The sequence below is a fragment of the Notamacropus eugenii genome, chromosome 1, assembly GCF_028372415.1.
Source record: "Notamacropus eugenii isolate mMacEug1 chromosome 1, mMacEug1.pri_v2, whole genome shotgun sequence".
NCBI classification, from domain to species: domain Eukaryota; kingdom Metazoa; phylum Chordata; class Mammalia; order Diprotodontia; family Macropodidae; genus Notamacropus; species Notamacropus eugenii.
Genome location: NC_092872.1, coordinates 368,202,115 through 368,215,209, shown reverse-complemented (window position 1 = coordinate 368,215,209; position 13,095 = coordinate 368,202,115). Strand labels below are relative to the sequence as shown.

The 13,095-nt window shown below is 33.3% G+C and overlaps 2 long non-coding RNA genes across 4 annotated transcripts in view; one reads left to right on the top strand and one right to left on the bottom strand.

Annotated features, from left to right (window-relative positions):
* The window catches only part of LOC140518398 (uncharacterized), a 33,385-nt gene that overhangs the window by 15,346 nt on the left and 4,944 nt on the right, over positions 1-13,095 (top strand). The window contains exon 2 of one of the 2 annotated variants that reach the window (XR_011971917.1): positions 4,733-5,842. This is a non-coding gene — a long non-coding RNA (uncharacterized lncRNA). Of the gene's footprint in view, positions 1-4,732; positions 8,615-13,095 lie in introns of those variants that run through there. The other variant, XR_011971916.1, reaches the window with a different exon arrangement.
* Positions 1-13,095, bottom strand: part of LOC140518397 (uncharacterized) — a 33,402-nt gene that overhangs the window by 16,990 nt on the left and 3,317 nt on the right. The gene's annotated exons all lie outside the window — the stretch shown is intronic.

Here is a 13,095-nt window from a genome sequence, read left to right as displayed (position 1 = left end):
TAGGGGTAGCAATCATGATCTCAGACAAAGCAAAAGCAGAAATAGATCTAATTAAAAGAGATGAGGAAGAAAATTGCTTCTTGCTAAAAAGTAACATCAACAATAAAGTAATAACAATAGTAAACCTATATGCACCAAAGGGTATAGCAGCCAAATTTCTAAAGTTAAATGAGTTGTAGGAGGAAATAAACAGTAAAACTGTACTCGTGGGGAACCTCAGTTTTCCCCACTCAGAACTAAATAAATCTAACCATAAAATAAACAAGAAAGAAGTGAAGGTGAATAGAATTTTTTAAAAGTTAGATATAATAGACCTCTGAAGAATATTACGTGAGTATAGAAAGGAATATACTTTTTTCTCAGCATTACATGTCACCTAGACAAAAAATGACCATATACTAGAGTCTAAAAATATCACAATCAAATGCAGAAAGACAGAAATAATAAATGCGTCATTTTCAGATAGTGATGCATTAAAAATTGCATTTAATAAAGGGCCATGGAAAGATAGATTAAAAATTAAATGGAAACCAAATAATCTAATCTTACAGAATGAGTGGGTCAAAGAAAAAAATCATAAAAATAATAATTTCATCAAAGAGAATGGCAATAATGAAACAACATACCAAAAATTATGGGATGCAATCAAAGCCTTTCTTAGGGGAAACCTTGTACCTCTAAATGCTCATATCAGTAAAATACAGAAAGGACAGAGGAGTGAATTGGGCATGGAGCTAAAAAAGCTAGGAAAAGAACAAACTTAAAATCTCATTTTAAACACCAAATTAGAAATCTGAAAAATCAAAGGAGAGATTAATAAAATTGAAAGTGAGAAAACCATTGAACTAATAAATAAAATTAAAGGTGGTTTTATGGGGGGGAACAATAAAATACATAAACCATTGGTTAATTTGATTTTAAAAAAAGAAAATCAAATGACCAATATCAAAAATAAAAAGGGTGAATCCCCCACCAATGAAGAGGATATTAAGGTAGTAATTAAGAATTATTTTGCCCAATTGTATGCCAACAAATCTAATAATGTAAGTGAAATGGATGAATAGTTACAAAAAATATCAATTATTCAAATTAACAGAGGAGAAAATATAACACTTAAATAACCCCGTTGTAGAATAATAAATTGAACAAGCCATCAATGAACACTTTAAGAAAAAATTCCCAGAGCCAAATAGATTTACAAGTGAATTCCACCGAATATTTAAAGAACAATGCTAATACTATACAAACTGTTTGGGGTAATAGGCTAAGAAGGAGTCCTACCATATACTTTTTATGACACAGATTGTTACTGATACCTAAAATAGGAAGAACCAAAACAGAGAAAGAAAAATACAGGCCAATTTCACTAATGAATATTGATGCAAAATTTTTAAATAAAATACTAGCAAAGAGATTACAGCAACATAGCACCAGGAACATATACTATAAGCAGGTGGAATTTATATCAGGAATGCAGATATGGTTTAGCATTAGGAAAGCTATCAGCATAAATGACCATATCAATAACAAAACCAACAGAAGTCGTATGATTATCTCCATAAATGCAGAAAAAGCCTTTGACAAAATACAGTACCTGTTCCTATTAAAAAATACTAGAGAGCATAGGAATAAATGGAACTTTCCTTAAAATAATAAGTAGTATCTGTCTAAAACCCTCATCAAGCATTATCTGAAATGAAGATAAGCTAGAAGCCTTTCATAAGGGGTGAAGCAAGTATGTCCATTATCACCACTATTATTCAATATTGTACTAGAAATGGTAGCTTTAGAAGTAAGAGAAGAAAAAGAAATTTAAAGAATTAGAATCAGCAATGAGGAAATAAAACTATTGCTCTTTGAAGATGATATGGTGGTGTACTTAGAGAATCCTAGAGAATCAATTAAAAAACTATGTGAAATAATTAACAACTTTAGCAGAGTTACAGGATATAAAAGAAAACCACACAAACCATCAGCATTTCTATATATTACCAACGAAGTGCAGCAGCAAGAGATAGAAAGGGCAATTCCATTTAAAATAGACAATATAAGACAGTTGACAATATAAGATAGTTGAGAGTCTACCTGCCAAGATAAACCTAGCAACATTATAAACACAATTATCAAACACTTTCACACAAAGTCAGAACTAAACAACTGGAAAAATATTGATTGCCATGGATAGGTGGAGCAAAGATAATAAAAATGATAATTCTACCAAAGTTAATTTACTTTTTCAGTGTCATAACAGTCAAACTAACAAAAACTATTTTATAGGGCTAGAGAATATTGAGGAAATTAATGAAAAAAATGCAAAAGAAGGTGGCCTGACCATATCAGATCTAAAACTATATTAAAAAGTATCATTCATCAAAACAATCTGGTACTGGCTAAGAAACAAAGTAAATAAATGATAAATTTATTGATTGATTGATTGATAAATTCAAAGACCCCAGCTTCTGGGATAAGAACTCCCTATTTGACAAAAACTGCTGGGAAATTTGGAAAATAATATGTCAGAAAATAAGTATAGACTGACATCTTAACACCATATACCAAGATAAGTTCAAATGGGTACACGATTTAGACATAAAGGGTGATAGCATAAGCAAATTAGGAGAACAAAGAATAATTTGCCTGTCAGATCTATGAAGAAGGGAAGAATTTATGACCAAACAAGATACAGAGAGCATTACAAGATGTAAAATGAATAATTTTGATTATATTAAATTTGAAAGGGTTTGTACAACCAAAATCAATGCAATCAAGATTAGAAGGAAAGCAGAAAATTTGGGGAAAATTTTTACAGCAAGTATCTCTGACAAAGGTCTCATTTCTCAAATATATAGAGAACTGAATCAATTTTATAAGAATAAAAGTCATTCCCCAATTGATATATGATTTTACAGGAAGAAATCAAAGCTATAAAAAGTGCTTTAAATCACTATTACTTAGACAAATGCAAATTAAAGCAGCTCTGAAATACCACCTCATAACTTTGGCTAAAAGACAAAAAAATGAAAATGATAAATTTGGAGAGGATATAGGAAAACAGGGACACTAATGCACTGTTGGGGGAACTGTGAACTGATCCAACCATTCTGCAGAGCAATTTAGAGCTATGCTCAAAGGGCAATCAAACTGTGTATACCCTTTGATCCAGAAATACCACTACTAGTTCTGTATCCCAAAGAGATTAAAAAGGGGAGGGGTGAGGAGGAAGGACCTGTATATATAAAAACATTTATAGCAGCTTCTTTTGTGGTAACAAAGAATTGGAAATTGAGCCTATCAACTGGAGAATGGCTGAACAAGTTATGGAATATGAATATAATGGAACACTATTGTGCTTTGAGAAATGACAAGCAAGCAGATTTCAGAAAAACCTGGAAAGACTTACATGAACTTATGCAAAGTGAGCAGAACCAGGGGAACACTGAACATAGTAATAGGAACATTGTGCAATGATCAACTCTGATTAACTTAACTCTTCTCAGCAATACAGTGATACAAGATAATTCCAAAAGACTTGTGATGGAAAATGATATCCTCATCAAGAGAAAGAGCTGATGGAGTCTGAATGCATATGAATACTATTTTCACTTTATTTTTTGTGGCTTTTTCTTTTGTTTCTTCTTTCATAACTTGACTAATATGGAAACAGGTTTTACATGATTCCACATATATAACCTATATAAAATAGCTTACCATCTTAGGGGGGATGAGGAGAGGAAGGGAAGGAAGGAGAAATTTTAGAGCTCAAAATTTTATTTTAAAATGGATATTAAAAAATGAGCAAACTATCATGTATTCGTTGTATGTCTGAAACCCTATTTGAAGTAAAAACTCGAGTCTATAATACTGTTTTGAGTTTTGCTTACAGAAATGATTGTCTGAATTTTTAAGCCAACAGAAGAAATGATTTTGCTGCAGTCTAAGAACTGCTACAACTGGATATGTGTCCCTGAGAAAAGTTGAGGGGATGACCTTGGCATGGTCTAAGATTCCCTACTATGCTATTTCCTGTCTGAAAATAAAATTTCCTTATCTGGTTAATCCTGAGCCTGGCTTTTTGATATCCTGTGAATAAGGAGGAGTTTTTCAATATGATTAGTTGTCAGAGAAGACTCATTCCAGGAATTGAAGGGGCTAATAAAGGTTTTTCCCTTGTTATAAACAACTATGTCCCTCCTTTTCCTTTCACAGCAAATTTCTATAATTAGGGCAGGTGAGCAGTGGAAGTTTTGTAAGTGGAATACTATATCTATTAATTAATAGGTTGATACTGGAACATCTCCGAGTTATTATAATAGGATGCAAGCATGAAAAATCTTACAATTTTAATCTATATAGGTAGTCAAATTATATCATAAGGATATCCTTCCAAGGGAAGAAATAGACCAAGTAATAATACTAAGAGGTAATGTAAAAGTTCTCTAATTAAATGGAGGAGTAAATTTTGAGAAAGAATAGAATTAAACAGTTTTCTCTAAGAACTATAAATATATATATATGAATATGATTGACTTCTAAATGCTTCTAATATGAAAATTCAAGCCTTGAGTGTGCTTTAGTAATAAGTTCTGAAATTAGATTAACAATTTTATATAGAAAGTTGAAAAAGAAAGAAAATAATTTACCCATTTTAAAGTATCTGTCTGATAATCTTGAAAGACAAAATGGTTCATTTTACTAGACCCTCATGAATTTTTTTCTTTGATTTTCACGCTAGGCACAAGAACTGTGAGACAGAGACCCTTGTGCCCCAGAAGGAAAAAGTCAGGAAAAGGGTGATCATCATGAGTAAGAAGCAAAGTAGAAAAGAAAAGACCATAGAATCTTTCTATGGGGACAAGGACCAAAACACGAATACCAAAGAGGTCAGCATTGAGACTGTACTCCCATCTGAAACTTCAGAAGAGGATATGAACTAGTCTCAAGCACAAAGAGCATTCTTGAAAGAGCTCAAGAAGGATTTTAAAAACCAAGTTAGAGAAATAGAAGAAAAAAGTGAGTGATTTTAAAAATATGAAAAAAGAAATCACAGAAGAATTTAAAAGGAAAATTGAACATATGGAAAAGGAAGTACAAAACCTAACTGGAGAAAATAACTCCATAAAAGGAACAATTGGATAGATGGAAAAGGAGATGCAAAAGCTAACTGAAGAAAGCAATCTGATAAAAATTGGAATCAGGCAAGTAGAAGCTAATGACTCTATGAGACGTCACGAATCAGTTAAACAATCTAAAGAATGAAAAGATAGAAGGAAATATAAAATATGTCATTGGAAAAACAACTGACCTGGAAAATAGATCCAGGAGAGACAATCTAAGAATTATTGGTCTACCAGAAAGCCATGATGAAAAAAAGAACTTGGACAATATCTTCCAAGAAATCAGCAAGGAAAACTGTTCAGAAGTCCTAAATCCAAAGGCAAAATAGTCATCAAAAAAATCCACCATTCACCTCCTGAAAAGGATCCCAAACTAAAAATGCCTAGGAATATCATTGCCAAATTCCAGACCTATCACATGAAGGAGAAAATACTGCAGGCATCCAGAAAGAAACTATTCAAATATCAAGGAGCTACAGTTAGGATCACAGAGGACCTTACAGCTTCTACATTAAAAGATTGAAGGAATTGGAATATGATATTCTGGAGGGCAAAGAAGCTGGGACTAAAACCAAGGATCAGTTATCCAGCGAAGTTGAGCATGACATTTCAGGCAAGGAGATGGATATTCAATGAAATAAGGGATTTCAAGACCTTCCTGATGAAAAGGCCAGAGCTCAATAGAAAATTCGATCTTGAAACCCAAGTCTCAAGAGAGGCATAAAAAGGTAAATAGGGAGAAAAGACTTGTTATTCAATATGGGAAAACAGTTTACATACCTATAAGGGAAGATGATATTTGTTAATCTTGAGAACTGTATATTTATCATAATATAGAAAAGAGATATACGTAGAGGGAGTGGGTATAAAGTAAATGATGTGATAAAAATGTGGTTTAAGGGGGCGAAGGGATTGTAACGGGAGATGTGAAAAGGAGGAGGCATAAAAATGGTAAACTACATTACAAGAAAAAATATATTACCCTAGAGGGAAAGAGGGGAGGGAGATGAGCATTGTTTGAGATTTACTCTCATCTGATTTGGTTCAAGGAGAGAACAACAAACTCATTTAAGTATAGAACTCTAACTATAGAGTTATTATTAACTATTATTATATTATATTGTATTATTAACTATAGAACTCTAACTAATGCCTCTATAGGCATTAGGAGGGGAAGGGGAAAATAAAAGCAAGAGGAGGAGGCTAAAAGGGAGGGAAGAAGTAGTAAGGGAAAAGGAGAGTAAAAGGGAGGGGCATTATAGAAGGAAGGGAAGACTGAGGGAGGCAGTAGTCAAAAATTAAAACTCTATTGTGGAGGGGAAGGGAGAAGGGAGAACTAAAAACACAAATGGGGGAGAAAGAGAATGGAGGGAAAGATACAGATAGTAATCATAATGTGAATGGGATGAACTCTCCCATAAAACGAAGACAGATAGCAAAATGGATTACAAACCATAACCCAACAATATGTTGTTTACAAGAAACACATTTGAAATGGGGGGATTCACACAGGGTAAAGGTAAAAGGTTGGAGCAGAATATATTGTGCTTCATCTGATGTTAAAAAAAGCAGGGGTAGCAATCCTAATCTCAGACAAAGCAAAAGCAAAAATTGATCTAATCAAAGAGATAAGGAAGGAAACTATATCCTGCTAAATGGTACCATAGACAATGAAGCAATGTCATTACTAAACATATATGCTTCAAGTGGCATAGCATCCAAATTCTTAGAAAAGGTAAGGGAGTTACAGCAAGAAATAGATAGCAAAACTCTACTAATAGGGGACCTCAACCTCTCTCTCTCTGAACTTGATAAATCTAACTCCAAAATAAACAAGAAAGAAGTTAAGGAGGTGAATAAAACTCTCTATAAGGTAAATATGATAGATCTCTGGAGAAAATTGAATGGGAATAGAAAGGAATATACCTTTTTTTCAGTGGTACATGGCACATATACAAAAACTGACCATGTACTAGGGCATAAAAATCTCACAATCCAGTGCAGAAAGGCAGAAATAGTCAATACATGCTTCTCAGATCATTATTTGTAATAAAAGACCATGGAAAGATAGACCAAAAATTAATTGGAAAACAAACAATCTAATCCTAAAGAATGAGTAATTTGAACAACAAATCACAGAAACAGTCAACAACTTTATTCAAGAGAAGGACAGTAATGAGACAACCTACTAAATCTTATAGGATACTGCAAAAGCAGTTCTTAAGGGAAGTTTTATATCTTTGAATGCCTACATGAATAAAATAGAGAAAGAAAAGATCAATGAATTGGGCATGCAGCTGAAAAAGCTAGAAAAAGAACAAATTGAAAATCCCCAAGTAAATACCAAATTAGAAATACTGAAAACCAAAGAAGAGATTAATAAAATTGGAATTAAGAAAAGTATTGAAATGATAAATAAAACTGAGTAGGTTTTATGAAAAAAATAAAATAAAATTGATAAACCTCTGGCCAATTTGATTTAAAAAAAGAAAAAAGAAAACCAAATTATCAATATAAAAAATCAAAAGGATGAACTCACCTCCAATGAGGAGGGAATTAAAACAATAATTAGAAATTACTTTGCCCAACTGTATGCCCATAAATTCAACAATCTAAATGAGATGGATGATTATTTTTAAAAATATGAATTGCTCAGATTAACAGACTGGTTCAATACTAGGAAAACAATTAGCATTACTGATCATATCAACAACAAAACTAACAGAAACCACATGATTATCTCAATAGATGCAGAAAAAGCCTTTGCAATACAATACCCATTCCTATTGAAAACACTGGAGAGCATAGGAATAAATGGAACTTTTCATAAAATAATAAGCGTATCTACCTAAAACCATCAGCAAGCATTACATGCAATGGAGATAAGCTAGATGCATTTCCAATAAGATCAGGTGTGAAACAAGGATGTCCATTATCACCACTGTTATTCAATATGGTACTAGAACTGTTAGCTGTAGCAATAAGAGAAGAAAAAGAAATTGAAGGAATTAGAATAGGCAAAGAAGAAACTAAGTTGTCACTCTTTGCAGATGATATGATGATATACTTAGAGAATCCCAGAGAATCAAGTAAAAAAACTACTTGAAATAATAAACAATTTTGGCAAAGTTTCAGGTTACAAAATAAACCCACATAAATTATCTGCATTTCTATATATTGCTAACAAAGCCCATCAGCAAGAGATAGAGAAATCCCATTTAAAGCTATGGTAGACACTAGAAAATATCTAGGAGTCTACCTGCCAAAACAAACCCAGGAACTATATGAATACAATTACAAAACACTTGTCACACAAATAAAGTCAGATCTAAGTAAGTGGAAAAACCTCAGTTGCTCATTGGTAGACTGAGCCAATATAATAAAAATGGCAATTTTACCTAAATTAATTTACTTATTCAGTGCCATACCAATCAAACTGCCAGATAATTATTTTCTAGACCTAGAAAAAATAATATCAAAATTCATCTGGAAAAACAAAATGTCCAGAATGTCAAGGGAATTAATGAAAAGAAATGCTAGGGAAGGTGGCCTAGCCCTACCACATCTCAAATTGTATTATAAAGCAGCAATCATCAAAACCACTTGGTACTGGCTAAGAAACAGGGGAGCAGACCAGTGGAATAGTTTAGATACTCAAGACACAGTAGACAATGAATATTGCAATCTACTGTTTGATAAACCCAAGGACCCCAGCTTCTGGGATAAGAACTCACTGTTTGACAAAAATTGCTGGAAAAACTGGATAACAATGTGGTAGAAACTGGGCATAGACCAATACCTGACACTGTGCATGAGGATAAAGTCCAAATGGGTACATGATTTAGGTATAAAGATTGATACTATAAACAAATTAGGGGAGCAAGGAAGAGTATATTTGTCAGATTTATGGATAATGGAGAAATTTTTGACTAAACAAGAGATAGAAAACATCATGAGGTGCAAAATGGATAATTTTGATTACATTAAATTGAAAAGTTTTTGCACAAACAAACCCAATGCAAGGAGGGAAGCAGAAAACTGAGGAAGAATTTTTGTAACTAGTATCTGTGATAAAGGCCTCATTTCTAAAATATATAGAGAACTTAGTCAAATGTACAAAAATACAAGTCATTCCCCAGTTGATAAATGGTCAAAGGATATGAACAGGCAGTTTTCAGAGGAAGAAATTAAAGCTTTCTATAGTCATATGAAAAAATGCTCTAAATTACTATTGATTAGAGAGATGCAAATCAAAGCAGTTCTGAGGTACCACATCACACCTATCAGATTGGCTAACATGATGAAACAGAAGGATGATAAATGTTGGAGAAGATGTGGGAAAATTGGAACACTAATTCATTGTTGGTGGGGCTATGAGCTGATACAACTATTCTGGAGAGCAATTTGGAACTATGCCCAAAGGGCTACAAAAATGTGGACACCCTTTGATCCAACAATATTGCTTCTAGAACTGTATCCCAAAGAGATCACAAAAATGGTAAAGAATCCCACATGTACAAAAATATTTATAGCAGTTCTTTTTGTGGTGGCCAAAAACTGGAAATAAAGGGGATGCCCATGAATTGAGTAATGGCTGAGGAATGGCTGGTATATGAATGTAATGGAATACCATTGTGCTATAAGAAATGATGAACAGTAAGACTTCAGAGAGACCTGGAAAGACTTATATGAACTGATGCTGAGTGAAAGGAGCAGAACCAGGACAATTTTGTACACAGCAATAACCAGAGTGGGTGAGGAATTTTTCTAGTAGACTTAGTACTTCATTGCAATTCAAGGACTTAAAAAATTCCCAATGGTCTCTTAAGGCAAAATGTCTTCCACATCCAGAGAAAGAACTATGGAATTGGATCGCAGAGTGAAGCAGACCATTTTCTTTTGTGTTATGTTTTGTTTTGTTTTATGGTTTCTCCCATTCATTTTAATTCTTCTATTCAACATGACTATGGAGAAATTGTATTTAATAGGAATATATATGTAGAACCTATAGAAGATTGCAAGCCATCTCGGGGAGGGAGTGTGGAGGGAGGGAAAAAAATCTAAGATATATGGAAGTGATTATAGAACGCTGGAAACAAATAAAATAATTACTTAAATGAAGAATCTGATGCAAAATGACATGTACTGTGTACAAAGTAACAGCAATATTGTAAGATTATCAGGGTGAATGACTTAGCTATTCTCAGCAAAACAGTGATCCAAGACAATGATGAAAGACTTATGATGAAAAATTCTGTCCATCGCCAGAGAAAGAACTAATAGTGTCTGAATACAGATCAAAGCATACTTTTTTAAGTTTTTTATGATAAATTTTGTTTGTTCTATAGGACATGCAGGACAAACAGATGTCATTTCCACATTAGTAATAAACTTGAATGAAATTGACTTTTCCATTAATGTAACAATATTCCATAAGTTACTTCCCTCTAAAAAAATTGATTGCACTGAAATTCTCTTTCCCAAACTAAGTTGAAGATGTTTCTGATTTAGTTTCAGTAGTTAGTATAATACAGGTTCTTCAATGGACTGTACCAATACCCAATTGTTTTTGTATCATTTTGGAACATTTAAGGACATTATTTTATCTATGCCTAATTATTCTCATATTATTCTGAAAGAATGAGCTATTTCTGGAACTTAATCTTTCACATGGCTACTCAGGCAGGCAGATGACAAGGCCAAGTATTCATTTACCTAGTTGTTTGATATATGGAATTACTACACATTCAGACTGAAAATAACAAGATACCACATACTTGGATTGTGCTCATATCTTTTCCTGATCATTTTCTCTGATTTTAGAAATTTGCTATAAAAGGAAAAAGCAGGGACATTATTATACCAGCATCAAACTGGTCCTTCAGCCCTAAGCCAAAGGATGCATACATGACAGGATAAAGCATCTTTAGCTATATTTGATTTCAGATAAGGGTCACAGTTTGGCAACCAACCATGCAGAAATAATTCCACTTTATAGTCAGACTCAAGAATAGCCAGATGGGAAACATTCCCTTTCAAAATAAGGAAACTGAGCCAGGAGGATCCCACCTGAGACTGATGCTAAAGTTGTCCTCACAACTTTCCCAAATGCAAACCTTCACCTGTAACAGTTCAGGATCACATTCCCTTTGAATAGCTTGTGGTATTTCTTTCAAATGGTGGATAATTGACGATTGATTATTGATGGATTATTATGATCCATCAGACCACTATAGCTGAATTCAGAACTCAGAATTCAAAATAAAATCTGTTACAGTCCCAGGAATTTTTACCTCAAAAGGCAAGTTTCAGTAATCACAGTTTAGGGTAGATATAATTATTGTTACTGCTATGGAATTGCAATAAGCAATAAAAATTTACCAGGACTCATATATGTAAGAGATTTAACTTAACATCTTTCACTTATTTTTCTTTTCTTCTCAAGTTTAAATTTATCCTGGTGTAAAGATTGATTATTAGAAATCATTTCTTGATAAGCAAGATGCTGTCAGAACATCCTGGAAAGACTTACACAATCTGAGACAAAGTGAAATGTACTTTGTACAAAGTAACACCAATATTGTAAGATTATCAGCTGTGAACAGCTTATCTCTTCTCATTAAACAATGATCCAAGACAACTCTGAAGGACTTATGAAAACTGCTATCCATCCCCAAAGAAGGAACTATTGTCTGAATATATGTTGAAGTATAGTTTTTAAATTTTTTCTTTATTTATCTTGAGGTTTTTTTCTTGTCTGTTTTCTTTCACAACATGAGTATTTATGAATATGTTTTGCAGGACTAAAAATGTATAACCTACATGGAATTGCTTGTCTTCTCAATGGGGGTAGGGTGGGGAAGGAAGAAGGGAAAGAATTTGGAACTCAGTATTTTGAAAATGAATGTTAAAATTTGTTTTTACATGTAACTAGGGAAAAATAAAATACTAAATAAAAGCTTAAAAAAGAAATCATTCCCCAATTGATAAATGGTCAAAGGATATGAACAGGCAATTTTCAGAGGAAGAAATTAAAGATATCTATAATCATATGAAAAAATGCTCTAAATCACTATTGATTAGAGAGATGCAAATCAAAACAATTCTGAGGTACCACATCACACCTATAAGATTGGCAAACATGACAGAAAAAGAAAATGATAAATTCTGGAGAGGATGTGGGAAAGTTGGAACACTAATTCATTGTTGGTGGAGCTGTGAGCTCATCCAACCATTCTGGAAAGTGGTTTGGAACTATGCCCAAAGGGCTATAAAAATGTATATACCCTTTGACCCAGCAATATCGCTACTAGGACTGTATCCCCAAGAGATCATAAAAATGGGAAAGGGTCCCACATGTACAAAAATATTTATAGCAGCACTCTTTGTAGTTGCCAAAAACTGGAAGTCAAGGGGATGCCCATCAATATAGAGAATGGCTGAATAAATTATGGTATATGAATGTAATGGAGTACTATTGCACCATAAGAAATGATGAACAAGAAGACTTCAGAGAGGCCTGGAAGGACTTATATGATCTGATGCTGAGTGAAAGGAGCAGAACCAGGAGAACTTTGTGCACAGCACCAACCACAGTGTGCGAGAGTTTTTTCTGGTAGACTTAGAACTTCGTAATAACACAAGAATTTATTTTTTAAAAAATCCCAGTGGTGGTTTTCTAAGGCAAAATGCCTTCCACACTCAGAGAAAGAAATATGGAAGTCATTCACAGAATGTAGCAGATCATGTTTGTGTGTGTGTATTTTTGTGTATTATATTTTGATTTGTTATATGATTTCTTCCATTTATTTTAGTTCGACTACGTAGCATGACTATAGTGCAAATGTACTCAATAGGAAAGTATATGTAGAACCTATACAGAATTGTATGCTGTCATGGGGAGGGAGGGAGGTAGTGGGGGGTAGGTGGGGGGGGGGTTAAAATCTTAATTTTATGGTAGTGATTGTAGAACATTAAAAAA